This window comes from Eubalaena glacialis, chromosome 3, assembly GCF_028564815.1.
Source record: "Eubalaena glacialis isolate mEubGla1 chromosome 3, mEubGla1.1.hap2.+ XY, whole genome shotgun sequence".
In the NCBI taxonomy this organism is placed as follows: domain Eukaryota; kingdom Metazoa; phylum Chordata; class Mammalia; order Artiodactyla; family Balaenidae; genus Eubalaena; species Eubalaena glacialis.
Window position 1 is genome coordinate 35,790,963 of NC_083718.1, and position 27,926 is coordinate 35,818,888.

Consider the following 27,926-nt stretch of genomic DNA (forward strand, 5'->3'; position numbering starts at 1 on the left):
TTATAATAAAAAAGTATAGATAAATCTTTCTCTAATGGCTTCCAGTCAAGTAATTGAAAACACCATATGCTATAATAAAAACATAAGTAATTTATTAAAATTTGAAGGCAAAAACATAATTTTAAAAGATTTAGTCCTATGTTAGGCGTGATAGAGTATGGATGCTTTCTTAAAATTCACAATCAGATCCAAGAGTATCACTTTCAGAATGTTCTAGTAGACTGAGTTTACTTTTAGTTGTCTTTGATGAAACAGTCACTATTCTACTCTCTTTCTTAACAGAAATGTGTTTTTTCGAAGACTCACTTTTAATTGGTTTATTAACCAAAGAATTCTTTTGCCCAATTCCTTTGCTTTTCTGCTTTACAGGTGAGTCAGAGCAGGAATGCAGGTCCTTCCCAGGTTGTTTCTTAGCAGAGTATTTTTTGGTATATTCACCTGCTTTGCTCATTTTCTCTGAAGAAGACCTGCTATTTCTAGATAATTCCTCTTCTTTTCTTTGACTTCCAGTTCCAGAAATGACATCTGCTGAAGGGAGAACATGTTCTAGCAATGAAATCTTCAAAAGACTCCTGCCGCTGACAACCCCCAGGTTGTCTTTGGAAGTTTCTAAGGCCTCCTGAGTAGAGACTGGGACATGGAAGGAGTTGAGAGGCAAAGGAAGCCCAGCATCACCTGTAATTTTCTGAAGCTGGAGGGAAAGACAAAAGACAAGACAAAAATTCAGTGATGAACAAAGCCAACCATTAAAAAGTAGAGTTCAAAACTTCAATGTTATTCTGTGATCTTATTATTAACACAGTAATTGATTATTCAGAAGATTTCAGAGCCAGTTTTTTTCTAATTGTATCTTGCCAAGTGATTCTCAACTTAACCTAGCTATATCCAAGGCTATGTCCGCTACATTTTCAGACTTTGGTGATTGGGGTAGTTATTACCCATTTCCTTTCCCTCACTAAAAATGAAACCCTACTCTGTAAGAAAATTAATTTCTTTTCTATCCTCCAGGCACATGTAAACAGTGTATAGTTTGTGACCAGACTGTGTTCTCAAGCTGTCAGTTCCCAAGACCAGTCTGAGATTGGCTGAGGTGGGCGAAGGGGGCTCCAAGTAAGGCTAGAGAAAAAGCTGACAGGTTTCCCCTCCCATTCCCATGACCAGGTGAGTCACTATAATATCTTACGTATTAGCTATGTCAAGATTACTCATTTTTAAAATTCTGTCAGTACGTGTACCTTCATTAGTGTTCCTTCATTGTAAGCTGACTGCATACAAATAGAAACCTAGATAAAATATGAATAGAATAGACATTTATACAATTTAAAATTTGGAATATTTTCTGTAATGTTTTCTTTCTTCATTAAGGAGAGTTTGCTTTAACTCATAAATTTTCTAAAGAACTTCCAGTTTTCTTATATACAACAATACAGTATCATGAAATGGGCCCACATTTACTAATCTCAGATTTGGAGAGGACTCCACAGTCTTCTAGCTCCCGAGCATGTGAACTATTAGAGACTGACCATTATTATTTTCTCTCTGACTTGGTCATTTCCTTTTTGCTAATCACTCTTAGAATCATTAAGTGCTGTCCTGTCCACTTACTTGGAGATTTTGCGTTTGTACTGGGGCACTCTGCTTTGATTCTGATTTATCTTCTTCAAGTGCCTTCTTTTCTTCTGTAGGTGGACTAACAGTAGAATTCATCTGGGGACGACCTAGTAAATGAAATTCATCTACTGCTAACAGTAGAATTCATTACTAGGGACGACCTAGTAAATGAAAATCTGACTGATCTATACCAGCCATTGTGGCCAGCTGCCCAAGCCTGGACCAGAGGAGGAAAGGAGAAAAGACAAAGGTTATTATAATCACATAAGAGCAGTTTAGATTTCCCCAGACCTACAATCATGAAATACTTCTAAAATCTTAAAAGCCAACATCCTACTCCAGACTACAAGCCTCTCTCTCCCCCAAATTCTCAGCCCTTTCCAGATTCATCCTCTAGGAGACATCCCACTGTCTCACTAGCAGCTTCAACAAGTACCACGCACCTCGTCCACTGCCTGTCACACCTCCATTCCCACACTTCTTTACCACCTTTCCTCCAGTTTCCAAGAATGTGTTTGTTCCTTCCTTCCCAACACCAATTCATTCACTGACAAAACACCACTCCATCAACTGTCAATCTCTACTTCCCTCTTTCAGCAAAATTGCTCCCGGTTGAGAACCACTGACCTATATCTTCCCTGAAGATTAATAATAATTTTTATGTCTAAGACAAAAATAACTTTAATTCAAACTTATCAAACAAGCAAAATAAATGAAAGATAGGAAAATTCTTATCCATTCCCGAATATTTTCAATGAAAACTGCCTTCAATTTAGTCTTTACAAAAAACTATACCTACTAATTACTCTGTCTACAGGTTACTCTTTTATAATGGGCTCCCCACTCTACCAAAGCAGGCTCCCCTATTTGCATTTCTTAAAAAATTTAATTCCTCATTTTAAAACGTCAACTATATTACCTATAATTACACTAAATTTGGCTAAATATGGCCACGTAAGTGATGAAAATTGCTCCAGTTCCTCAGCAAACTACCGTTATAGTCACAAAGAGAAGAACGCCATGAAGAGAAATGAACTAACCTAGCATCTTTAAGGAGATCCAAGAAAGCATGGAACTTCTGAAAAGAATTCTCAGTGCTGCCCAAAACACCTTCATCATCCAGGATCATGCTTGTCAATGAGTGGGCATGAAGGCCTTCAGACAAAGAGAAATTTATATTTCTTAACTGGGCGTTTTCATGTTCCAGCTATAAAAGGAGACTGAAAATGTCTGACACGATTTTTTCTCATTGTCATCAAAAGTAGTCTTGTCTAGTTTCAAGGAACAAAACTAAAACACTCAAAACGTAATTAATCTGTAATTAACCTAACTCTCCACCAGTAAAGACAGAGACCATATCACATAATAACCAAAACCCCCAGGCACCCATCAAAGTTTCCTATATAACACTTAGGTTGTATATAAATAAACCAAAGTTATCATTTTATTAATGATATTTCACAAAAGATCACATTTCTAACTGGTTAAATTCATAATGGAGCCTCATTCCACATTAGAAAATTACCTGCTTTAAGTTTCCCTTAAATTAGAAAATGAATTATAGAATCTGATTTGAACAAAACATATTACAACTCTGCTGAATGTTAAGAATTAACTTTAGTGAGCAAAATATCTAATGCTTACGTTTAAAAGTCCTAAATCATACCCAACCCAATTTATTAAATGTACGACCACCAATATTTCCTTTGGCTTCTTGAAAATATTCACTCCCGTGCACTCTTCCCCTTCCGCTCATCACCTATGCACTTAAAACCCCCTATAAGCTCAACTCTAGTATTTCTCAGAAAGGCTGTTATGTTCATGATGCCCCTTTTGCCTTATATTAGCAGGTGCTCCACATTTATTGAATGAGTGTCCGCCAATCCAATGGATGCACTTTGAAAAATTCCTCCCTACGTTCAACCTATGATAAAGTATATTTAGATGGAACTTTTAAGATTGTGCCCTGCTTTCATGCACATTACCTAATGTAATTCTTATAGTATATATTTTTATCTTGCATTGCATTCGTACAAGTTTTCCAATATCTTAAATTTATTTAAATGATTCACTTTCCTAATTCATTGCCAGGAGAGTCTCATCATGTCTTTTATGCTACTGTATATACAGTATATGCACAAAAAGTGCTTTCTTGAATCAAAGAATCATGAACAGAAAATAAGCTAGTGTCATATGAAAGCACACACACACACACACACAAAACGAGATTTTCACATTTTTAAAAACATGCTTTCTGGAATATAGATCATATGATCACTAAATACCAGTAAATGCAAAAGTCCATATGATACAACCAATTTGCAATGTATTACAGTTTTAAAGTTTACAAACTATGTGTATATGGCTTAAAATCAAATCAAAATAAAACGAAAACACTCTCAAAAGTATAAGAAATTGTTTGCCTCATTGACTCATTTATCAGCCTTAAGTCTTATTACTCTTTCCTCCTTTAACTGCTTTAGGCACTCCTCCAGTTTTTCCTAAACAAACAGAGTAAATATTATAACTAATTCGTAGTATAATATCCAAAAGCCTTTCCAGCTATAGGACTCATCAGGATTTAGGGGCAGAGCCAGAAGTGAACTCAGGTTTTAGTCTGCTACTGGTAATATCATACCATGCTAGTGAAATGAATTATCAAAATCTATCAAATTAGCATAGTAAAGATTTATTTAAATTCCACTTTTTCCAACATAAATTTGTGGCAGCCCACCATAAAAGGCATATGCGTATAACATAGCAAGTCAGAAATAAATAGTTAAGACCAAGAAAGAAAACTTCTATTTTTATTTGTGGGTCTCTTTATAGTAGGAAGTCCTATTAATGAACATGCTTAACATACCTGAATTGCATAATTGCAGATTCAAAAGCATTTTTTAAAAAAGTAATCACTTTTAAAGCAATTTACAGTCAAGCACTGTTCCTGAAGTTCCCTGGGCATTAAATAATCTAATCACCAAAACCCTAAGAGGGGGGCTTCCCTGGTGGCGCAGTGGTTAAGAATCCGCCTGCCAGTGCAGGGGACACGGGTTCGAGCCCTGGTCCGGGAAGATCCCACGTGCCGCGGAGCAACTAAGCCCGTGCGCCACGACCACTGAGCCTACGCTCTAGAGCCCCCGTGTCACAACTACTGAAGCCTGCGTGCCTAGAGCCCGTGCTCCGCAACAAGAGAAACCACCGCAATGAGAAGCTCGCACACCACTACGAAGAGTAGCCCCCGCTCGACGCAACTAGAGAAAGCCCGGGAGCAGTATCAAACACCCAGCGCAGCCAAAAATAAATAAATAAAATTAATTAATTTTTTTAAAAAAACCCTACGAGGAAAGAACAATCACTAACTCCATGTTATTTTACAGATGAGGGAAACAGAGGCAGAGAAGTAGAGTAAGTAGAGCAGCACAGCCGAGGTGACACCACCAAGTAGCAGAGCCACACTGTGGACTCAGGAAGCTGGGTGCCATTCCTGTTCACGGAGGTGGTAGTCTTCCCATTCACCAAGGTCAATCAAATAAAATGAACACTGATAAACTCTCTTAGGAGTTTTAGGAACTAAGACACTTCGGTCCTTGAAGTGGGGGACACTGCTTGCAATAGGCTGAATTCTAACAGAGCCCCTAAGACTCCTACTTACTGAAGTACACAAACCTTCCACTTACCCAATCAAACCCTAAATCTGGGTGCTGTAGTGAAGGGATTTTGCAGACGGAATTAAGATTCAAAATCAGTTGATTTTTTAAGATAGGGAGATTATTCTAGGTGGATGTGACCTACTCAGGCACCCCATGAAAAGGACTTGAACTCTTCCTGAATTGAAGTACAAAAGGGACAAGAGGGAGACTCTCCATTGCTGGCTCTGAAGAAGTCCAATGCTGCGGCAGGGAAGGCAAGCGAGAGGCCTCTAGGAGCTGAGACCGTCCCCCGACTGACAGCCAGCAAGGAAATGGGGACCTCTGTCCTGCAACTGCGGAATCTGAATTATGCCAACAAGCCGAAGAAGCTTGGAGGCATTCTTTCCCAGAGCCTCTGGATGCTAACACAGCCAGACTGACATCTTGATTTCAGCTCTGTGACCCACACAAACTATGGTGAACATCCAACGTTTGGGGCTCAATGTTTACACTTAAATTTCACGTGCTTTAACATTCTCAGGAGGGAACCCACATGTTCCAGTGTGTATCTGAGCAGGAAACCCAGTCACGCTGTGCCTGGACTTCTGACCTGCAGAACTGTGAGCTAGTCAAATAGGTATTGTTTTCAGTCAGTGAGAGTGTAGTAAAAGCATTAATATTCTACTCAACCTCCAGGTTCGTGGACAAAATAAATGATTGTAATTGTTTTGGGCCACTGTTTCGGGGTGGTTTCTTATGCAGCGATAAACAGAATACCTATACTTATGAAAACAGTAAGGTATATTTATACATTTTAACTGCTTTGAACAATCACTTAAAGAATGAGGAACTCTATTATATGCCATCATTGGGAGAGGAACTGGTATCACTTTCTGGAGAGTAGCTTTTGGTACCTAGCAACAATCCTACATCAGGAGTTTACCCTAAGAAAATTAAAGATGTGGGCAAAGATTTATCTACCAACATGATGTCATAAGATTGTTTATAACCAAACCCTAGAAGAAAGCTAAGAGCCTCCAAATTGGGATTGGTTTCAATAAAAATAGCTCACCGTATGAAGGAATGCGCTGTGAAGCCACTAAGAAAAGAATGACAAGAGGTCTCAACCAGAGTTAATGAACGGGCTTCAGGAGTTCTACATTCAAAATATATCTGTGCGTTTCTCCTGGGAGATGATGCATAAGCTTAATCAAATTCTCTGATGTAGAAGAGCATTTAGTGACATGGCAAAATATTTTTGATACTTTTTTAAGACAAAAGAGCAGATTAGGTGTGTGTACATGCAGAGGTGGCTTTTATTTCCTTCAATAAGTTGTTCACTGTTTTCAAAGATTTGCTCAATGAACATATATTTTTATATTCAGAACATGTTTAAAAAATTGAGTCTAAGAACTTCAAATTCTTTAATGTTTCATTACTAAAGCCAGTCAAGTTTTCAATGGGGAAAAAGGGGAAAAAATTGCAAAATTCCTCTACTTTTAATATAATGGTTTAATCAATCTTCTAAAACTGATTTCAAAGAAATTCTAAACATGAAATAGTTATTTACATGAAATAGTTTCTCCCTCTAATGGAGGGAATTAGAACACAGCGTGAAATTTTTGTGAAAAAGTGTACCCTCCTCCTACAAAGTATTAATAATTCATGTCCCTTACATGGAAATATGGAACCAAAAAAGTTAGAAAGTAAAATTGCTTGATATTCTATTACTTAAGTAAGACTAATGATAAGGCTTTGGAATAATTTTCCTTCCAGTCATCTGCTCTCCTTCCTCCCTTCTGTACACTGGCTAGGGTGATTTTTCTGGGACAAAGCTCCCATCATATTGGATATCAAATTTTATGTTCAACTTTTCTCCATTTAACATTGAAATCAATCATTTCTCATATAATCAGGGGATTCATAACCTTGATTTTTTTTGTGGGCTACAAAATATTCCACTGAGTGGGTTTACTGGTTAACCATTTTACACATTTAAATTCTTTCCAACTTTTCAATATTATAAGACAAAATAACCGTTTTTATGCATGAAGGCTTTTTTCCATATTGAGAATAACATTCCTACAATAAATCCATAAAAATGAGTTTGAGACCAAAGCAAATGAATGTTTTTAAGGCTCTGAGGTACCTATCTCCAAACTTCTTTCCAAAAGATTTCTGAGATTTTATACTGCCATCAGCGATGTATCACTTGGTATATAACCTCTACTATAACTGTTGGCTTACTTCCTCACCTAGAGTGCAAGTTATTTGAAGATAGGGGGTGTATTTTATTAAGTGTTTATCCCCAGCACCTGTGCCTAGCACAACGTAGACGGCCAATAAATAATTGCTTAATAAGGAAAATCCCTGCCTTTACAAGATGTACGTGTGTGAAAGACAGACTGTGTGTTTTTCCCTAACTGGATAGATGAAAACTTGTCATCTTCTTTAATGTGCAATTTTTTTGCTTATAATTAGTAATTAAATTTCTCTTTTATATTATATTGTAAAAATTCAGATTCTCTGAGGCAAATGGGCCTGGCACTACCCATTAGCTATATAACCTTGGACAAGTTCTAGAACTCTAGGCCTCAACTTCCTCATCTATAAAATGGAGATAAGCTCCCATATCACAGAGCTCTTGTGAGGATTACATGAGTTAAAACACATATAAAATTAGAAGAGTGCTTGGTACACAGCATATGTTCAATTAATGCTGAATGAATGAACATGTGAACGCAAGCAGTAGTGAAGGGCTTAAAATGAAATAGTCTCATCCCACTCCCACATCCAGCACTCAAGAAGCGACCGATTCTGTATGGTTTTTAATTGTAAAATACGATATGTATGGTTTTCTGTAGGTTTTTAATTGTAAAATACGATATGTGTACTGAGAAGTGCACAGGACAAAACTGTCAATGTGACAAATAAAAAGAGAATACTTACATAACCACTACTCGAATCTGAAAGTATTGATACTTGTCAGCATCTCAAAAACCCCCCATATCGTTTTCTCATCACAAGCTCCTTCCCTCTTCCAGGTTAAACACCATGCTCATTTCTCGACAATCATTTCCTTTAACCTGCATGCATCCCTAACAAAAGAGTTTAGTTTTGTCAACATCTAACTTTATGTAGAGGATCATAGTATATGAAGTCTTTTCTATCTTATTTCTTTCACTCAACATTGGTTTAAAAAATTCATCCACATTGCAGCCTGTAGCTCTAGTTCATTCAATTTTATTGCTTGATAGTTTTCCCACTGTACGAATACACATAATTTATTTAATTTTTGACTCTTAATGGACATTTGGTTTGTTTTCAGTTTGTGCTAATGCAAATCATGGACAGGAATCCTGCTGTACCGGTTATTCTGGTGCACTTACACAGGGCGGGGGTGAGGGCTGCTGGGTCACATGCTATTTATATACCTTCAGCTGATGGAGAGTGCTAAACGCTTTCCAAAGTAGTTGTGTCGATTTATACTCCAGTATAAGCAGGGTAGAAGATTCCCATAGTACTCCAGGTCTACAATACCTGATACTACCAGACTTTATTTATGTATTTGTCAATCTGATTGGCATGTAGTTTCATTGGCTTTGACTCACTTTTCTCTTATTACTTAATGAAGTTGTACACTTTTCTGTGTTTACTGGCTGTTTGGATTTCCTTTTTTATGAGGTTTACGTCAACTATTGTTATTTTTTATTCTTATTTTTTTAATTATTATTTATTTATTTTTGGCTGTGTTGGGTCTTTGTTGCTGCGTGCAGGCTTTCTCTAGTTGCGGCGAGCGGGGACTACTCTTCATTGCAGTGGCTTTTCTTGTCGTGGAGCACAGGATCTAGGCATGCGGGCTTCAGTAGCTGTGGCACGTGGGCTCAGTAGTTGTGACTCGCAGGCTCTAGAGCACAGGCTCCGTAGTTGTGGTGCACGGGCTTTGTTGCTTCGCGGCATGTGGGATCTTCCTGGACCAGGGCTCGAACCCGTGTCCCCTGCCTTGGCAGGCAGATTCTTAACCACTGCACCACCAGGGAGGTCCAACTATTGTTATTTTGCATTCTTCTCCATTTCCAAGTAATACTCTTACATGACTATTTCCTGACTAAATTTGAGGCATTATCTGTTCACTTTCTGATTTACTAAGTAAGGATTTAGTTCCTTTACACTCTTTCCTATGTCCACACTGCTCAGTAAAGTTATGTCATCATTAGTTATTCCACTGCTCATGATCTCTTTGACTTGTAGTGATATACTTAAAAACCTACACTGTTGATCCACTATAAACTCTTTCAACGTCACGCTTTGTAAAATGAGGATATTCATACCATCTTCCCTTTTTTCTACCTCCTGTCTACCTTCCAAACCTAGCTTTTACGTTGTCAAAGTTGAAATTTATATTCTATTCTATGTGCAGTTAAGTCTTCTGTTATTTGAGAGTCAGTAGGGAGTAAGGTTTAAGAGAACAGGCAGAGAGCCTAAACTCAAAGCCTCGATCCAACCCTAAATTCGGTACAGCCTGGGCAAGGTCCTTCCCTGTCTCAGCATCCTTTTCTCAAAAGTGGGAATGATATTAGCACCAACCTCATAAGGCTATTCAGAGGATTAAATGAGTTAATATATGCAAAAACACTTAGAGCCTAATATATACTAAGTACATACTAGTACACAATACATTTCAGTACATACCAAGTTAATACTAATACATACTAAGTATAGTTTAGGTTAGTTATTTGTTATTACATGCAAGTTGACAATAAAAGCTGCAAACCAAGACAGTATTGCCATTATTACAATTAAATTAATATTGCCCACTGCAGATGTACTGTGTCTCTGTGTACAGACTACACCTCGTTCCATACTGTGTCAGTGTCACTGCCCTTGTGAAGGGTGACCACATACCCCAAGCCGTCTTGGGCTGTTCCAGTTTATACCTGTTGTCCTGATGTTACAGCATTAGAGCGCCTCCTTACACTATTGAAGTGTAAGGAGTTTGGACAAGTTCTGGTTTGGACAACAAATTAGATAGGTGGTCATGACCCCTGTGTGTCACTGAAAACGGGGGCATCTATAGTGTCAAGTTTAAGTGGATTCTTCTCTTCCTCACCAATAGTAGGTTAAAAATCAACCATAGTTTAGTTTGCTTCATGTTTATGTCAGTATAGCCTTTTCTCCTCTGGAGTTCAAGTTCCTTCTCCTCTTCCTCTCCCTCCTCCCTTCCAACAGTGCCTAATACCTAGTAAGTACAATATGCCTCAAGGTGTTTCTAAGCTCTCAATCACGCAATCAATAGAAGCCTCTCCAATCTAGACTAGCTGCTCTCTGCACTGAATCCCCTATTACCTTCCTTCTTGGTTTATTGCCTTATTTTGCTGGATTATTTCTATAAATAGCTTAAGGTGTAGCACAGGAGGTAAATTTTTCAAATTTCTTTGTGTACAAAATATCTCATTCAGCCTCCACTTATGACTGATAGTTTGGCTGGATACAAAACCCTAGGGTGAAAATTATGTGCTGGAAAAATTTGGAGGTATCTTCCAGCATCCATGGTGCTGATGACAACTATGATAAAGTCAGATTTTAACTTTTTTTTTTTAGGTGACCAGTATTTTTCTCTCTGGAATGGATGTATCCTCTCAGTATTTTATTCTATTTTAATTTATTTTTTCAGTATTTTAAAGTTTCACAATGAAGGGTGCCTAGGTATGAGTCTATTCTTGTTCATCTTGCTCAAAACTTGAGTAACTATTTTCAATCTGAGGCCTGATGTCTAGTTTCAGCTGTGGGGAATTTTGTTGCCCTTTGACAGCTTCGCTCCATTTTTTGTCTGGGTCTGGAGTTTCTAATAGTAACATGTTGGATCTCCCAGATGCAACCTCTCTAACATATTGCTATCACATTTTCCATTGTGTCGTTCTTTTTTATATACTGAGAAATTTTAAAAATTCCTACTGAATTTGTTTCAGCAACCATATTTTCATTTCCAAGACACCTCTCTTGCTTTCTGACCATTCTCTTTTTAATTAACACCCTAGTCTTATTTTATAGTTGCTAGCTCTTTTTAAACCTCTCTCAGGATACTAATTAGGGTTTTTGCTTAAATTATTTTGTTCCCTAAATTGTCCCCTGTCCTCCCAGGATATGTTTTCACTCTTTTCCCCCCTCTCTCATGTTGTAAGCTTTACTCAACTATCAGGCAAATGACAGTTATTTTCTATTTAAGAATGAGCGCAGAAAGCTCCCTGAAGTCAACGATTGATTGGCTTCTTATGCAGGAAGAAGTGGGGAGTGACTGTAATAGGATCCCCCCCAAACACTCTTTTCTAGGGTGTAAAAACTCACACTAGCTGCCTTAGTTCTCCCCAGTTTCACTGTTTTCAAAATGAAATCATCTCATTTCAGGAGCGTGAGGGTGGGGCTGGGAGTCCACTCCTCCAAACACAACCCTTCAATGAGCTCCCCTATTTCAGTGACACTTTTAACTAGCTCTACCCTCTCTCCTACATGTGCATCTAAGCATGGGGGTACTTCTGCAGGTGGGGTCAGAATCCTCCTCAGTTGCAGGTGGTCCCTGTACATATTCTAGGTGATGCTTTTCCTCTGTTCTACTGCTTCAGTTTCACACTCTTCCACTTGTCTTCCGTCTTTCAAAACTATGTTGAAATCTCTTGACTGTTGTTGGCTTATGTACTTAAACACTTTGATACCATCCTTGTAGTGTCTTGTCAAAACGGAGAAGAGCTGCAAGGGTTCTCAGTGCATTCTGAATCTGCTATTCTGTGGTCCCAGTGTTGTTTAAAGTTCTTGGTCTTCCCCAGTCTATCACTGCTTTTAGAAATACAATCTCCTGTTCTACTCATGAAGGAAATGAATACAACACATCTAAAATGACAAGGAATGCGGCTTAGATGCTCTAGGGTCTTGTCGTACTCTGCAATTTACTAAGAAACCACTTATGTGCTACAAATTGTAGGTGCTCATTTATAAAACGAAAGGGGGTAACTCTACATGAACTATAGATTTCTCCTACTGTAACATTTCATAATTTTCTAAGTTTTCTTAAAATTTCTCTATATTATCATTAATTTTAATTAAAAACATAAAAATCTAACTTTCTCTTTTGAAAATCAAAGAGTAATTACCATAGTCCTACAATAATGGGATAATTAGTTCTGAAACCTGTCAAGTTTCATGTTTCATACGAAAAAAGAATCATATTAAATAATTTAAAAAAATTAAACGTGGACTTTGTAGCACAAAGACAAGGTTCCCCCAAATGGTATTCCCTTATTTACTAGAAATGTTCAGCTCTGCATTAAAGTTGAAATAAAACAAATATATTATTTTTGAGGTGCAAAAGTTTCTTATGAAAATCAATTTTTTCTTTTCTGTCCATACAAACAAAAGTATGGAATCACATTAGATGTCAGGTTTATTAGGGAATATAATGTAGCTTCTTGATGTTTTTTATTTTAGGAAAGGAGAATATTAACATCAAAACTTTTTTCAACCTTACTTTTATTTAAAATGAGACCATATTTTCCTCTTATAAAAAGAGAGTTCAACTAGAACTGTCAATTTTCTCATTTGTAAAACAAGAGCACTGAATCAGCTGACTATATTCATTCAGAACTCAATTTCTTTACCTTATGATCACTAAGGTTCTCCCTAAATCGAATATCCTAAGGTTCTAAGGAAAGGAAACTATATTACTAACGACATGTTTTGATTTTTATTTCTTAGAGTTCAAATGTCCACCATTCACCTTGGTCTAAGCTTAAGGAACCATTCAAGGGGATACAATGCAGATGGGAGGAGAAAACAGAACCCTCACTCAAGCTGTGCAGTGTTGCAATCAGGCTTCCATTTGAAAAATAATCTTCTCTATAGCTTTAAAGTGATAACTTTGTACCGGCAATGCTTCTTGTTTCAAACGGATTTTCTCTGGCTCTTCCTGAACACCTTCTGAGGAAGCACCAACCTCTTCGATTTCTGAGGAGGAAGGACTCTCTACTGTCACAGTCACAGGAAATTCTGATGGACCTGAGTGTCACAAGAAGAAGATAGGAAACCACAGAGTTGTTAAACTGAAGTGCAAAGAAAGAAGACAAGATTGTATAAAAGATAACACAAGCCAGATACCAAATATCCAAATATTAGAGGACATTTAACAAAAGTGATCTGAAGTATCATTATTTATAAATGTCTCTCACTGCTCCTTAGTCTAAAACAGGCAATGACTAAGTAAAAGTACAGTAACTTATTTTTGCTATGTTACTGTACAGACCTCTGTTGTACATGGTTAGGATTAGTAATGGGAATTGCCCATATTATTTTATTAAGTTTCTTTCACAGAAGCCAAGTGAAGAGCCAAGGTAAACATTTTTTCTCAGATCAACTTTATACTGCAAATGAAAAATTTATTCTTTACCATCAGACGAAAACAGTCTGGAAGAAAATGTAGTTTTTCGGAGGAAAATACATCAGTAAAGGGACTGATGAATAATCAGAAAGTCAACATATCTAAGCTGTGAATAACAGACTTTAGAATTTTAAAAAATAAATCACATACACATACACAACTAAAACTGACCCATCAAAAATTTCATCTTCTCATCACCCTTAAGCCAAAACTAGGGTAACAGTAATACAATTCTCCTGTCAAGCTTCACTGCCACTGCAATGTTGTTCCATAGGACATTTCCAAACATTTAAAAACTGACCTGGCCACAACCCCATAAAAGTCTACAGATCATACAGAAGTGTGCTGGGATTATATAACTACGCAGAAGACAAGTCACTAGGACATCATTTTCACAACAAGCAGCAAAACTGCAGCATAGGAAATTCCCAACAGGAGAGCGAGGCGCACACCCCTCCCTCTGGGCATGCAAGGGCAGGACTGACACCCAAGGTGCTCTTCTCTCAATCTCAGCAGTGGTGCCTTTCACAGAGCAACTATGCAGTCTCCCAAGACCATGGGAAGGAGAATCTGATACTGACAGTATTAGCTTGCCATGAGGCCATAAGCGAGGGAATGTGTGTGGCCTTGGTGAGAGAGCAGAGGTTTGGGAGATGTTGCTTTATATTGGCTTTCAGATCAGGAATTTGTACATATAGCCTGCAAACAACATTTCTTGAAAACATATGAACATTCTTGAGTATGACAGCTCCATGTGAGGGGTCAGAAATGGCAGTCAGGTTCGTTTCACTGGGTAACAGCTGATTTGCGGACTGAAGAACAGGCTTCCTTGTTTACAGACATAACCACAAGGCTGCCAGTTGTGTGCAAAATCCACACAACTACACAGTTGCATTGGGAGAGCGACCAGACAAGTTTTACATGGATTTATTTCAGAGAGGGAAATGCTTCTTGTAAGGCTCTGTCAGTTTAAAAAGCAAAAAGAATGACCACCCACCTTTCCCAATTCGACCCCTACATATCATAAATATGATAGCTACATACCTGCACCTGACTACATACATCACGAGTTTGATGAATGGAAAGCCGCTAAAAGGATATCAGCAAAACGAAGTTAGATCTTGATGTAAATACATCACCAGTTAAATCCAGTTAATACAACTATTTAGTATTATGTACAGTATCCATACAGAATTGTGTATAAAAATAAATAAGCTCAAAAGAAGGACCTGGAGGGCTCTGCTACAGAGAAAACTGAACAGAATTCAGCCGACTGGCTTGGTGATAATTCTCTGAACTGCTGAGAGGCCCCTTCTGTTCCTATGTTCAGGATGGTTGAGATTTCAGTCTCACTTCTTTAAATGGTGATATTAATCGTTCTCTAATTTACCACTCTGTGTGACGAGGATGGACCTGAGATTGTCTCACCAAGAAGATAGAAAACCACAGAGTTGTTAAACTCAAGTGCAAAGACTGGGGATTCAACACTATAGTTTATGCAACAGCAATTCACATTACCATTTGCAAAAAATTAGTTGGTTGTCCAATAGGGATTATAAACATGTATTTAACATGAGCTACTGAACAGATACTTTACACAGTAACTCCTTCAAGTACTATTTAAAATCAATTCTCTTTGTTTTCTGAAGCAATTGTTAACCCCCAATTTTGTGAATACTACCAAGTAAGTCACTTGAAAATCATCTAGAGCAATCTATTTCACTTAGCAAGACTAAAGCTATAATTCAACAATTTTATTTACTGTTCTATGACAAAAATTACTATGAACAGCTATCCCCTGGATAAGTAATCAGCTAAAGCTAGTTTGACTCACTAAATCTGATTTACTGAGTTAATAAGCCAGTTGATTTAGAATAGGTCTAATGCAGATTTCTCATCCATTCTGCATTAAACTACTTCCCATGCCTAAAATGTCTTTTTTCCCATTCGTACATATCCAAATTCCTACTTCTGTGCTGTAGGGCTTGGCTCAACTACACCTGCCTTTAGTGAAACTTTTCTCACCTGAACAATTGGAGATAATTTTAGTCTCCTCATTACTCCCACGGGGTTACCTCTGTTGTGACATTTGAGAAACAACTTGAAACTCCCAATTACTTTTTGTTTTTCTTCCTTAGAGGGCTCATTAGGCAGAAGCCATGTGTGAGTTATCTTTTTTCCTCTATAGAAAGCACCAGAGACCGCCCACGTAATAGAAGTTCCAAAATAAAGAATTCTGAACGATTGAAAAAGACAGGGAATGCAAACACATTACCTGTTGCTTTTTGCACGTTCTGCAGTACTCCACGGCAGGAAACCAGACACACCAGGTGGTAGAGGTTCAGGACCATAACACTCTTTACCAGCAGAGTGTTTCCTTCCATTACTTACAGGTTTCTTTGTGGCCAATCCTATGTTTGACAAAGCACGAAAGAAGGAATCAAGATGCACCAAAGGTCTACAGAGCAACTCTCAAACGTGTACAGTTTGAAAGGAATCAAACAGGCACTGGACAATGATGCCAAGGCCATTAAAAAAAGGATCGTTTTGTAAAAAGGTTTTACATAAGCCAGCATTTTTAAAAAATGTAAGTTCTCTACAGTAACAAGTTATTTTAACTAAAACAAAAGTATTGAGATGTGCAGAAATGGAAAAATAAATTTTTAAAAAATCCCAAAGTATGATACATTTTATGTATCATGCAGAAACACTCAAGTTTATTGAATCTTAGAACACCTTTGGCATTTCTGAATCTCAAGGATAGCGAAACACAGGTACACCCATGACTTCTGCCAAACAGAATCTTCAGAATTAGACCAAAATTTCAATTTAAGATGAATTTTTCTGTGTAAAAACAATAAAAGTTATAAGACTGCAAGTTGCTGGGTGGTAGGTGAGTCAATGTTACTCTCCTATAAGCCTGTCAACCTTCACTGCTCCTTTGATTTCATATAGAAAACACACAAAAAAACAAATGAAACCCACTGGATAAAAGAGTGAAATGTGGAGACTTATCCTATATTTCAGTAGTAAAGAGGCAAGTATCTTTATATGAAATATTTGGTTGCAAAAACTAGACCTACGTGTTAATATTTTATTTAGAACAAGCCATATATTAAAATTCACATTTAAATATTTAATTTGAATTTACTGAAAACAAACATCATAGGTTAAAATGGTTATATTTATCCTTCAAATCTACTATATTTCATGTTATTTTATTTATTTATTTTAATAGATCTTTATTGGAGTATAATTGCTTCACAATTCTGCGTTAGTTTCTGTTGCACAACAAAGCGAATCAGCCATATGCATACACATGTCCCCATATCCCCTCCCTCTTTAGCCTCCCTCCCACCCTCCCTATCCCACCCCCTAGGTCATCGCAAAGCACCGAGCTGATCTCCCTGTGCTATGCTGCTGCTTTCTACTACATTTTAGCAGCATTAGGATGGAGTGTAAAATAGAGTGTATGTGGTAATATAGGATAAATATTTCATAGAGTGTAGCTTATTGATAATCACCACATGATCCTGTGTGATTTAACATGCCTCTTAAAAATATATAGGAGCTCAGTTCATTTTGTGCTATTTTATTTTGTTTTTTAACTTAAGTACCCTCCAAAAAAAAATGTCTGTATGCATGTGGTTTGTATGTGTATACCCTTCCTTTACTTTCAGAAACTAATGCAAATACATTTGTATTAAAATTTTTTTTAATTACACTTTTCGTGTTAGGAGATAAAAAAAAATTTCTAACAAAAGTTCCCATCTTTTTTAAGCATACATAATTACAATATAAATGTGACACAATTCACACCATTATCTTACCCCTATACTCACCTGGATCTAAGTATATACCCAGCTATTGATTTGGCTTACCTCTATGTCTCCAAATAACTGAGGCAAATACAAAAAATAGCCCAAGAAATAAAATTACTCTTAAAATAGCTCAATGAGCTTGTATACTTCAGTTACATTTCCACTTTGTTTAATCACGCTAAACAACAACAAAAAATTTTTAATTGTTTTATTCTCATTCCATGATGCTGTATTATATACCACCAGGTACTAATATTACAGAATTCCTAATATGTTTTACATATACATGTTTTATTTATATATATTTCCATTTCTAATATTATAGCAAAAGGCAACTTAGCTATTTTAAGAATGCTTTACATATCATATAAATTTTAAATGATAATATGTAATTAGTGTGATACCACAAATCTTAACTTCTTTGTATGTACTATTTGATTATTAAAATATCACTGTCTTGAAATAACAATTGGCAGACAAATCATAAGCTTTTTTTTTTTTGACTTCATAAACACTCTTAACAACTTCTATTTAATACACTATTGTCCAAGCAAGTTGATTAATGGAGAATCAAAAACATACAGCTTTAAGTAGAAAAAGAAAAGTTGTATTTATGAAGATGTTTACAATAGTTTATTTTAGGTTATTTCCAATTTTTAACCAATTTAAAAAATGGACCGGGCTTCCCTGGTGGCGCAGTGGTTGAGATTCTGCCTGCCAATGCAGGGGACACGGGTTCGAGCCCTGGTCTGGGAAGATCCCACATGCCGCGGAGCAACTAGGCCCGTGAGCCACAACTACTGAGCCTGCGCGTCTGGAGCCTGTGCCCCGCAACAAGAGAGGCCGCGATAGTGAGAGGCCCGCGCACCGCGATGAAGAGGGGCCCCCGCTCGCCGCAACTGGAGAAAGTCCTCGCACAGAAACGAAGACCCAACACAGCCATAAATAAAAATAAATAAATAAATAATTTAAAAAAAAAAAAAAAAAAAAAAATGGACCAACTCAATGAAACCTTCTGAATCCAATGTTAAAAAGTATAACTATGAATCATAAAATTTAAATTTAGTATGAAAAGATAAGAATGGCAAATTATATTGAAGCTATGTGGAATTATGTTTATAGACAACAGGAAGTAAAAATAAAAATGTAAACAATGGGAGGAACCAAGATGGCGGAGTAGAAGGACATGCTCTCACTCCCTCTTGCGAGAACACCAGAATCACAACTAGCTGCTGGACGGTCATCGACAGGAAGACACTGGAACACACCAAAAAGGATACCCCGCATCCAAAGACAAAGGAGAAGCCACAATGAGATGGTAGGAGGGGCGCAATCAGAGTAAAATCAAATCCCATAACTGGTGGGTGGGTGACTCAGACTGGCAAACACTTATACCACAGAAGGCCACCCACTGGAGTGAAGGTTCTGAGCCCCACGTTGGGCTTCCCAACCTGGGCGGTCCGGCAACGGGAGGAGGAATTCATAGAGAATCAGACTTTGAAGCCTAGTGGGAATTGATTGCGGGACTTCGATGGGACTGGGGGAAACAGAGACCCCACTCTTGGAGGACGCACACAAAATAGTGTGCGCATCGGAACCCAGGGGAAGGAGTGGTGACCCTGGGGGAGACTGGATCAGACCTACCTGCTAGTGTTGGAGGGTCTCCTCCAGAGGCAGGGGGTGGCTCTGTTTCACCGTGGGGACGGGGACGCTGGCAGCGGAAGTTCTGGGAAGTACTCCTTGGCGTGAGCCCTCCCAGAGTCTGTTATTAGCACCACCAAAGAGCCCAGGTAAGCTCCAGTGTTGGGTTGCCTCAGGCAAAACAACCAACAGGGAGGGAACCTAGCCCCACCCATCTACAGTCAAGTGGATTAAAGTTTTACTGAGCTCTGACCACCACAGCAACAGTCAGCTCTACCCACCATCAGAGCCTCCCATCAAGCCTCTTAGATAGCCTCAACCACCAGAGGGCAGACAGCAGAAACAAGAAAAACTATAATCCTGCAGCCTGTGGAACAAAAACCACATTCACAGAAAGACAGACAAGATGAAAAGGCAGAGGGCTATATACCAGATGAAGGAACAAGCTACAACCCCAGAAAAACAACTAAATGAAGTGGAGAGAGGCAACCTTCCAGAAAAAGAATTCAGAATAATGATGGTGAAAATGATACAGGACCTCGGAATAAGAATGCAGGCAAAGATCGAGAAGATGCAAGAAATGTTTAACAAAGACCTAGAAGAATTAAAGAACACACAAACAGAGATGAACAATACAATAACTGAACTGAAAACTACACTAGAAGGAATCAATAGCAGAATAACTGAGGCAGAAGAACGGATAAGTGACCTGGAAGACAGAATGGTGGAATTCACTGCTGTGGAACAGACTAAAGAAAAAAGAATGAAAAGAAATGAAGACAGCCTAAGAGACCTCTGGGACAACATTAAACGCAACAACATTCGCATTATAGGGGTCCCAGAAGGAGAAGAGAGAGAGAAAGGACCCGAGAAAATATTTGAAGACATTATAGTCAAAAACTTCCCTAACATGGGAAAGGAAATAGCCACCCAAGTCCAGGAAGCGCAGTGAGTCCCATACAGGATAAACCCAAGGAGAAACACACCGAGACACATAGTAATCAAATTGGCAAAAATTAAAGACAAAGAAAAATTATTGAAAGCAGCAAGGGAAAAATGACAAATAACATACAAGGGAACTCCCATAAGGTCAACAGCTGATTTCTCAGCAGAAACTCTACAAGCCATAAGGGAGTGGCATGATATACTTAAAGCGATGAAAGGGAAGAACCTACAACCAAGATTACTCTACCTGGCAAGGATCTCATTCAGATTTGATGGAGAAATCAAAAGCTTTACAGACAAGCAAAAGCTAAGAGAATTCAGCACCACCAAACCAACTCTACAACAAATGCTAAAGGAACTTCTCTAAGTGGGAAACACAAGAGAAGAAAAGGACCTACAAAAACAAACCCAAAACAATTAAGAAAATGGTCATAGGAACATACATATCTATAATTACCTTAAACGTGAATGGATTAAATGCTCCAACCAAAAGACACAGGCTTGCTGAATGGATACAAAAACAAGACCCATATATATGCTGTCTACAAGAGACCCACTTCAGACCTAGGGACACATACAGACTGAAAGTGAGGGGATGGAAAAAGATATTCCATGCAAATGGAAATCAAAAGAAAGCAGGAGTAGCTATACTCATATCAGATAAAATAGACTTTAAAATAAAGAATGTTACAAGAGACAAGGAAGGACACTACATAATGATCAAGGGATCAATCCAAGAAGAAGATATAACAATTATAAATATATATGCACCCAACATAGGAGCACCTCAATACATAAGGCAACTGCTAACAGCTATAAAAGAGGAAATTGACAGTAACACAGTAATAGTGGGGGACTTTAACACCTCACTTACACCAATGGACAGATCATCCAAAATGAAAATAAATAAGGAAACACAAGCTTTAAATGAAACAATAGACCAGATAGATTTAACTGATATTTATAGGACATTCCATCCAAAAACAGCAGATTACACTTTCTTCTCAAGTGCGCACGGAACATTCTCCAGGATAGATCACATCTTGGGTCACAAATCAAGCCTCAGTAAAGTTAAGAAAATTGAAATCATATCAAGCATCTTTTCTGACTGCAACACTATGAGATTAGAAATGAATTACAGGGAAAAAAACTTAAAAAGCACAACCACATGGAGGCTAAACAATACGTTACTAAATAACCAAGAGATCACTGAAGAAATCAAAGAGGAAATCAAAAACTACCTAGAGACAAATGACAATGAAAACACGACGATCCAAAACCTATGGGATGCAGCAAAAGCAGTTCTAAGAGGGAAGTTTATAGCCATACAAGCCTACCTAAAGAAACAAGAAAAATCTCAAGTAAACAATCTAAGCTTACACCTAAAGGAAGTAGAGAAAGAAGAACAAGCAAAACCCAAAGTTAGCAGAAGGAAAGAAATCATAAAGATCAGAGCAGAAATAAATGAAATAGAAACAAAACAATAGGAAAGATCAATAAAACTAAAAGCTGGTTCTTTGAGAAGATAAACAAAATTGATAAGCCATTAGCCAGACTCATCAAGAAAAAGAGGGAGAGGACTCAAATCAATAAAATTAGAAATGAAAAAGGAGAAGTTACAACAGACACCACAGAAATACAAAGCATCCTAAGAGACTACTACAAGCAACTCTATGCCAATAAAGTGGACAACCTGGAAGAAATGGACAAATTCTTAGAAAGGTATAACCTTCCAAGACTGAACCAGGAAGAAACAGAAAATATGAACAGACCAATCACAAGGAATGAAATTGAAACTGTGATTAAAAATCTTCCACCAAACAAAAGTCCAGGACCAGATGGCTTCACAGGTGAATTCTATCAAACATTTAGAGAAGAGCTAACACCCATCCTTCTCAAACTCTTCCAAAAAATTGCAGAGGAAGGAACACTCCCAAACTCATTCTATGAGGCCACCATCACACTGATACCAAAACCAGACAAAGATACTACAAAAAAAGAAAATTACAGACCAATATCACTGATGAATATAGATGCAAAAATCCTCAACAAAATACTAGCAAACAGAATCCAACAACACATTAAAAGGATCATACACCATGATCAAGTGGGATTTATCCCAGGGATGCAAGGATTCTTCAGTATACGCAAATCAGTCAATGGGATACACCATATTAACAAATTGAAGAATAAAAACCATATGATCATCTCAATAGATGCAGAAAAAGCTTTTGACAAAATTCAACACCCATTTATGATAAAAACTCTCCAGAAAGTGGGCCTAGAGGGAACCTACCTCAACATAATAAAGGCCATATATGACATCATTCTCAATGGTGAAAAACTGAAAGCATTTCCTCTAAGATCAGGAACAAGACAAGGATGTCCACTCTAACCACTATTATTCAACATAGTTTTGGAAGTCCTAGCCACGGCAATCAGCAAAGAAAAAGAAATAAAAGGAATACAAATTGGAAAAGAAGAAGTAAAACTGTCACTGTTTGCAGATGACATGATACTATACATGGAGAATCCTAAAGATGCCACCACAAAACTACTAGAGCTAATCAATGAATTTGGTAAAGTTGCAGGATACAAATTTAATAAACAGAAATCTCTTGCATTCCTATACACTAATGATGAAAAATCTGAAAGAGAAATTAAGGAAACACTCCCATTTACCATTGCAACAAAAAGAATAAAATACCTAGGAATAAACCTACCTAGGGAGACAAAAGACCTGTATGCAGAAAACTATAAGACACTGATGAAAGAAATTAAAGATGATTCAATGCAATCCCTATCAAATTACCAGTGGCATTTTTTACAGAACTAGAACAAAAAATCTTAAAATTTGTATGGAGACACAAAAGACCCCGAATAGCCAAAGCAGTCTTGAGGGAATAAAATGGAGCTGGAGGAATCAGACTCCCTGACTTCAGACTATACTAGAAAGCTACAGTAATCAAGACAATATGGTACTGGCACAAAAACAGAAACATAGATCAATGGAACAAGATAGAAAGCCCAGAGATAAACCCACGCACCTATGGTCAACTAATCTATGACAAAGGAGGCAAGGATATACGATGGAGAAAAGACAGTCTCTTCAATAAGTGGTGGTGGGAAAACGGGACAGCTACATGTAAAAGAATGAAATTAGAATACTCCCTAACACCATACACAAAAGTAAACTCAAAATCGATTAGGGACCTAAATGTAAGACCGGACACTATAAAACTCTTAGAGGAAAACATAGGAAGAACACTCTTTGACATAAATCACAGCAAGATCTTTTTTGATCCACCTCCTAGAGTAAAGGAAATAAAAACAAAAATAAACAAATGGGACCTAATGAAACTTCAAACTTTTGCACAGCAAAGGAAACCATAAACAAGACGAAAAGACAACCCTCTGAATGGGAGAAAATATTTGCAAAAGAATCAACAGACAAAGGATTAATCTCCAAAATATATAAACAGCTCATGCAGCTCAATATTAAAAAAACGAACAACCCAATCCAAAAATGCGCGGAAGACCTACATAGACATTTCTCCAAAGAAGACATACAGATGGCCGAGAAGCACATGAATAGCCGCTCAACATCACTAATTATTAGAGAAATGCAAATCAAAACTACAATGAGGTATCACCTCACACCAGTTAGAATGGGCATCATCAGAAAATCTACAAACAACAAATGCTGGAGAGGGTATGGAGAAAAGGGAACCCTCTTGCACTGTTGGTGAGAATGTAAATTGATACAGCCCCTATGGAGAACAGTATGGAGGTTCCTTAAAAAGCTAAAAATAGAATTACCATATGATCCAGCAATCCCACTACTGGGCATATACCCAGAGAAAACCATAATTCAAAAAGACACATGCACCCTAATGTTCATTGTAGCACTGTTTACAATAGCCAGGTTATGGAAGCAACCTAAATGCCCATCGACAGACGAATGGATAAAGAAGTTGTGGTACATATATACAATGGAATATTACTCAGTCATAAAAAGGAACGAAATTGGGTCATTTGTTGAGATGTGGATGGATCTAGAGACTTTCATACAGAGTGAAGTAAGTCAGAAAGAGAAAAACAAATATTGTATATTAACGCATATATGTGGAACCTAGAAAAATGGTACAGATGAACCAGTTCACAGGGCAGAAATTGAGACACAGATGTAGAGAACAAACGTATGGACACCAAGGGGGGCAAGCGGCAGGGGGGCAGGGGGGGTGGTGTGATGAATTGGACGTTTGGGATTGACATGTATACACTGATGTGTATAAAATTGATGACTAATAAGAACCTGCTGTATAAAAAAATAAATAAAATAAAATTCAAAAATTCAAAAAATAGTGAGCTATATACACAAAGCTTTGGCAATGCTAATTAAAGAAAAAAAAAAAAAAGGAAAACTCAAATGCCTAGAAATGGGAAGGAGAATTATAAACAAGTATATATGGGCACAGTGTACAATGAGTCCTGCCAGACCAAGCCCAGCTCAGTTTGGAGCCTGTGATAGCGCATCCCATGATGATATTGGGGAGCTCACGGGAGAGGAAGCTGATACTTATAGAGTCCCTCAGTCAGCAGTCAGTGAGTGGGTGGAAGCACCCGAAATAGAAGCCTGTGCACCGCCCCTGAGTGGGAGATGAGATTTCATATTAATGGGGCAATGGGCCAGAGCCAAGATGCTCCCACAAGGAGCATTTTTTGACCAGCCTTCCTTGCCAGGCTCTCCAGAGGCCAGGTGGAACCCATCTCAGGGGGACCAGCAGACCCTGGCCCAAGGCCCCAAGCTAAAGTCCACTGCTCTTGCACATTTAAAGCCTTGAGTAATGAGGAATCTCAGCTTCAACACGTTTGGGGGAAGATAGAAAAGGCTCAGGGCCCATTGTGGGGATGGAAAATTCTCCCTGCCACTGAGAAAAGGTTGAAGCGTGAGTGATTCTCAAGGGGATTTGCATTTTGAGAAATGACCCCAGTGAGAAGCAGTACTTAACCTTGTAGGCTGCAAGCTCCACAGGCACAGGGGCTGTGAATTCATCTCGGGGTCCCCAGTGCCTGGCACAGTGCTTGTTATCTAGAAGGTGTACAGCAAACAGGTAGACTAAATTTTTTAAAATAATAAAAGTAAAAAAGTAAAAGTAATGTGTGCTCATCATTAACAGTCAGAACATAATTGTTTGAGGTTAGAAAATCAGAAGCCCTCACTGCCACTCACTCTGGTTTCTCCAAGTTCCTTTTTTTTTCTGTTTGTTTGATCTATCTTTCATGTAGGGACTCTTTCCTCAAATGTCTGGTGATCCTGCATTTCTTCCATCTGCAATAGTGAGTCATCGCTACTGGAAGCTCCAGGGGCTTGGTGGCTTTTTATCTAAGGGCCCCCACTTTGGGGTGATGGGATAGGGACATGGCTATTCCATTCAAGATGTCATTTGAGTTTCAGTAGTCTGAGTTTTGGTAACTTTTCTCTTAGGCTGGTTTGTTTTCCTGAGAGGAGTTAATGATCTGCTTGGGGCTCTAGTGGAGGGAAGGGCTGGTTGGTCTGAGCATCCCAGAGACTTTCAGAGACTTTCATTTAATTCCCCTGTCATCAGTCTCAGTCTTCAGTCTGGCATCCCCCTCACCCCATTCCCCTCCACTCTCTGCTGGGCAACGTGTTCCCAAATCTACAGTCACTCTGGTTCATCTTGTGTTTTATGGGGATGGAGAAGAAGATCTGGGGGTCTAAACAGTTCACTCATACCTACTGTTGTCAGCTTCACTCCACTTCACAATTTTCTGCTAACTCCTGTGCCTTTCCAGGGTGCCTTGGCATGAATCCCCTGCTTCCTGTGCATTCCCCACCTGCTGGCTGAGGTTTCAGCTTTTTCAGGTCTGCTGAGTGAGTTCCACTTGTTCATTCTGTTTCATCTTCCAAACAGCTGTTGATATCTCTCATCTATTTTGGTCCCCTCTTCCATTTACCTCGTCCTAGTTGATTTATACCATTTTAGTCCTTTAACTGCTATTTTGAGGGGGTTTCAGAAGAGAGTGGAGATAAACACCTGTGTTCAATCTGCCATGTGCAATGGGTACACTGTGCTTTTTCCTTTTAACAATATATTGAGAAAATGTTTATTTCTTTGTAATTGGGTATAGAATTCCAGGCTCCAATAGGCAACACATAAATCTATTTTAAGTTTATGTTGCTTAATGCTGAAAAGTATACAATGAACATTATTTTACACTAATAATTATGTGTAGAAATAAAGGAGAGAAGAATAGAAGGAGAGAGAGAAAGAGAGTGAGAAAGAGAGAAGGAAGGAGGAAGAGGAAAGGGGTCTACATGGAATGTCAGGCTCTGAAGGAGGGAATGGGGGAGAAGCTCAGGGAAATGAATGGGCTGTAGTTCTGGCCTTGGCCCATACTACCTAGATCCAATCCTCGCCTCTCATTTCTGGTACCCACTGAATGCCAACTGCCTCAGACTCAAACCTGTTGTTATTTGTGAGAAAAGCTGCTTCCACTGGGATGTGGTCTACCAGGATCAGGAAACAAGCTGACGTTTGGACAGGCAAGGCCACAACCTACATGGCCAGAGAGGGCTCAGTGTGCCCTTTCTTGCCAGAGGGTGGGAGGGGGCTCCCAGATGTGCGTTTCAGCATGACTGAAGGCCACAGTGGCCAGCATCCACAAGGTCCACCCCTGCCTGGGGCTCAGGCCCATCAGAAGATGCCCAGATAGGAAAGGGAAGAGCCTGGGAACCTTCACTTCAGTTCTGGCTCCTCTTTTATCCAGCTTTGGGCAAGTTTGCAAGAAACAGAAACTTTGGCTTCTGTTTCTTCAACTGCAATATGGGAGAATAGCTTCTGCTAATAGTTAAGAGGTTTTATGGGGAGGTTTGCACTTCTCACATCAACCAGATACTTTCTGAGCACTTGACATTGAGTGGTGAGAGGACTGAGGAAACAACATTCAATAATAAACTCAATATTTTCAGATATTTGTTGATGACTATTCTATGTGCTGGCCACTGGGGTTGTCAGTGCACAGTAGTGGACAAACAGACATGGTTCCCACTCTTGGGGCTTCCAGTCTAGTGAGAGAGACACACATTCAATTCATAAACTCACAAAATAAGTACAAAATAATTTCAAATTAGGATAAGGGCTAGGAAGGAAAAGAGCATTCTGCTTCAGGAGAGAGTAGCAGGAATGAGGTAGTCAGGGGGAAAGAAAAGAAACAGCTGCATAAACCAAGGTAGTGATGCTAATGGTGGGGCTACTGGGCACAGTGGAGACCCCAGATGATTGGGAGCATGTCAGCACTTAGAGTGACTCAGAATCCTGGACACCACAATGCAGGGTCCTTTTGGTGACATGAAGCTGAGTCAGAAAAGCTCAAAGCTGACAGGTCAGCTATGTGTACGGGAGTAGGGGGCAAGATAAGGAGGCCACCTGTCTCCCTGGAGAAGCCTCTCAAAGTCTCCTGGTTTTCACTTCCCACCTTCACCCTTCCCCTTCTGCCCACATTCCAAGACCTGAGGCAGCTCTATAGACCTCAGGTGATTCTGAACAGGCTCCTTGGCAGGATCCCTAAGTGAAAGAGAAGGCAAGGACACAGGGACTGTCCATCTGGGCACAGAGCTCTGGCCGCCTCAGAGACCTCACAGAGGTTACCAGAGCCCTGATCTCTGACACCAACAGAGACTGGGCAGAAGTGTCAGGGCCGGGCAGCCCCAGGAATAAGAGCAGCCAGCAGGCAGTACATTCATAACCATCCTCTGAGAACTTCTCCTTACAGATGAAGAAACTGGAGTTCAAAGGAATCAAGGAACGTGCTCGAGGTTACACAGATAGT

The 27,926-nt window shown here is 38.7% G+C and overlaps 1 pseudogene; it reads right to left on the reverse strand.

The window, feature by feature from the left end:
- Positions 1-136: 136 nt before the first annotated feature.
- On the reverse strand, positions 137-27,846 carry LOC133086960 (centrosomal protein of 78 kDa-like; annotated as a pseudogene).
- Positions 27,847-27,926: the final 80 nt, after the last annotated feature.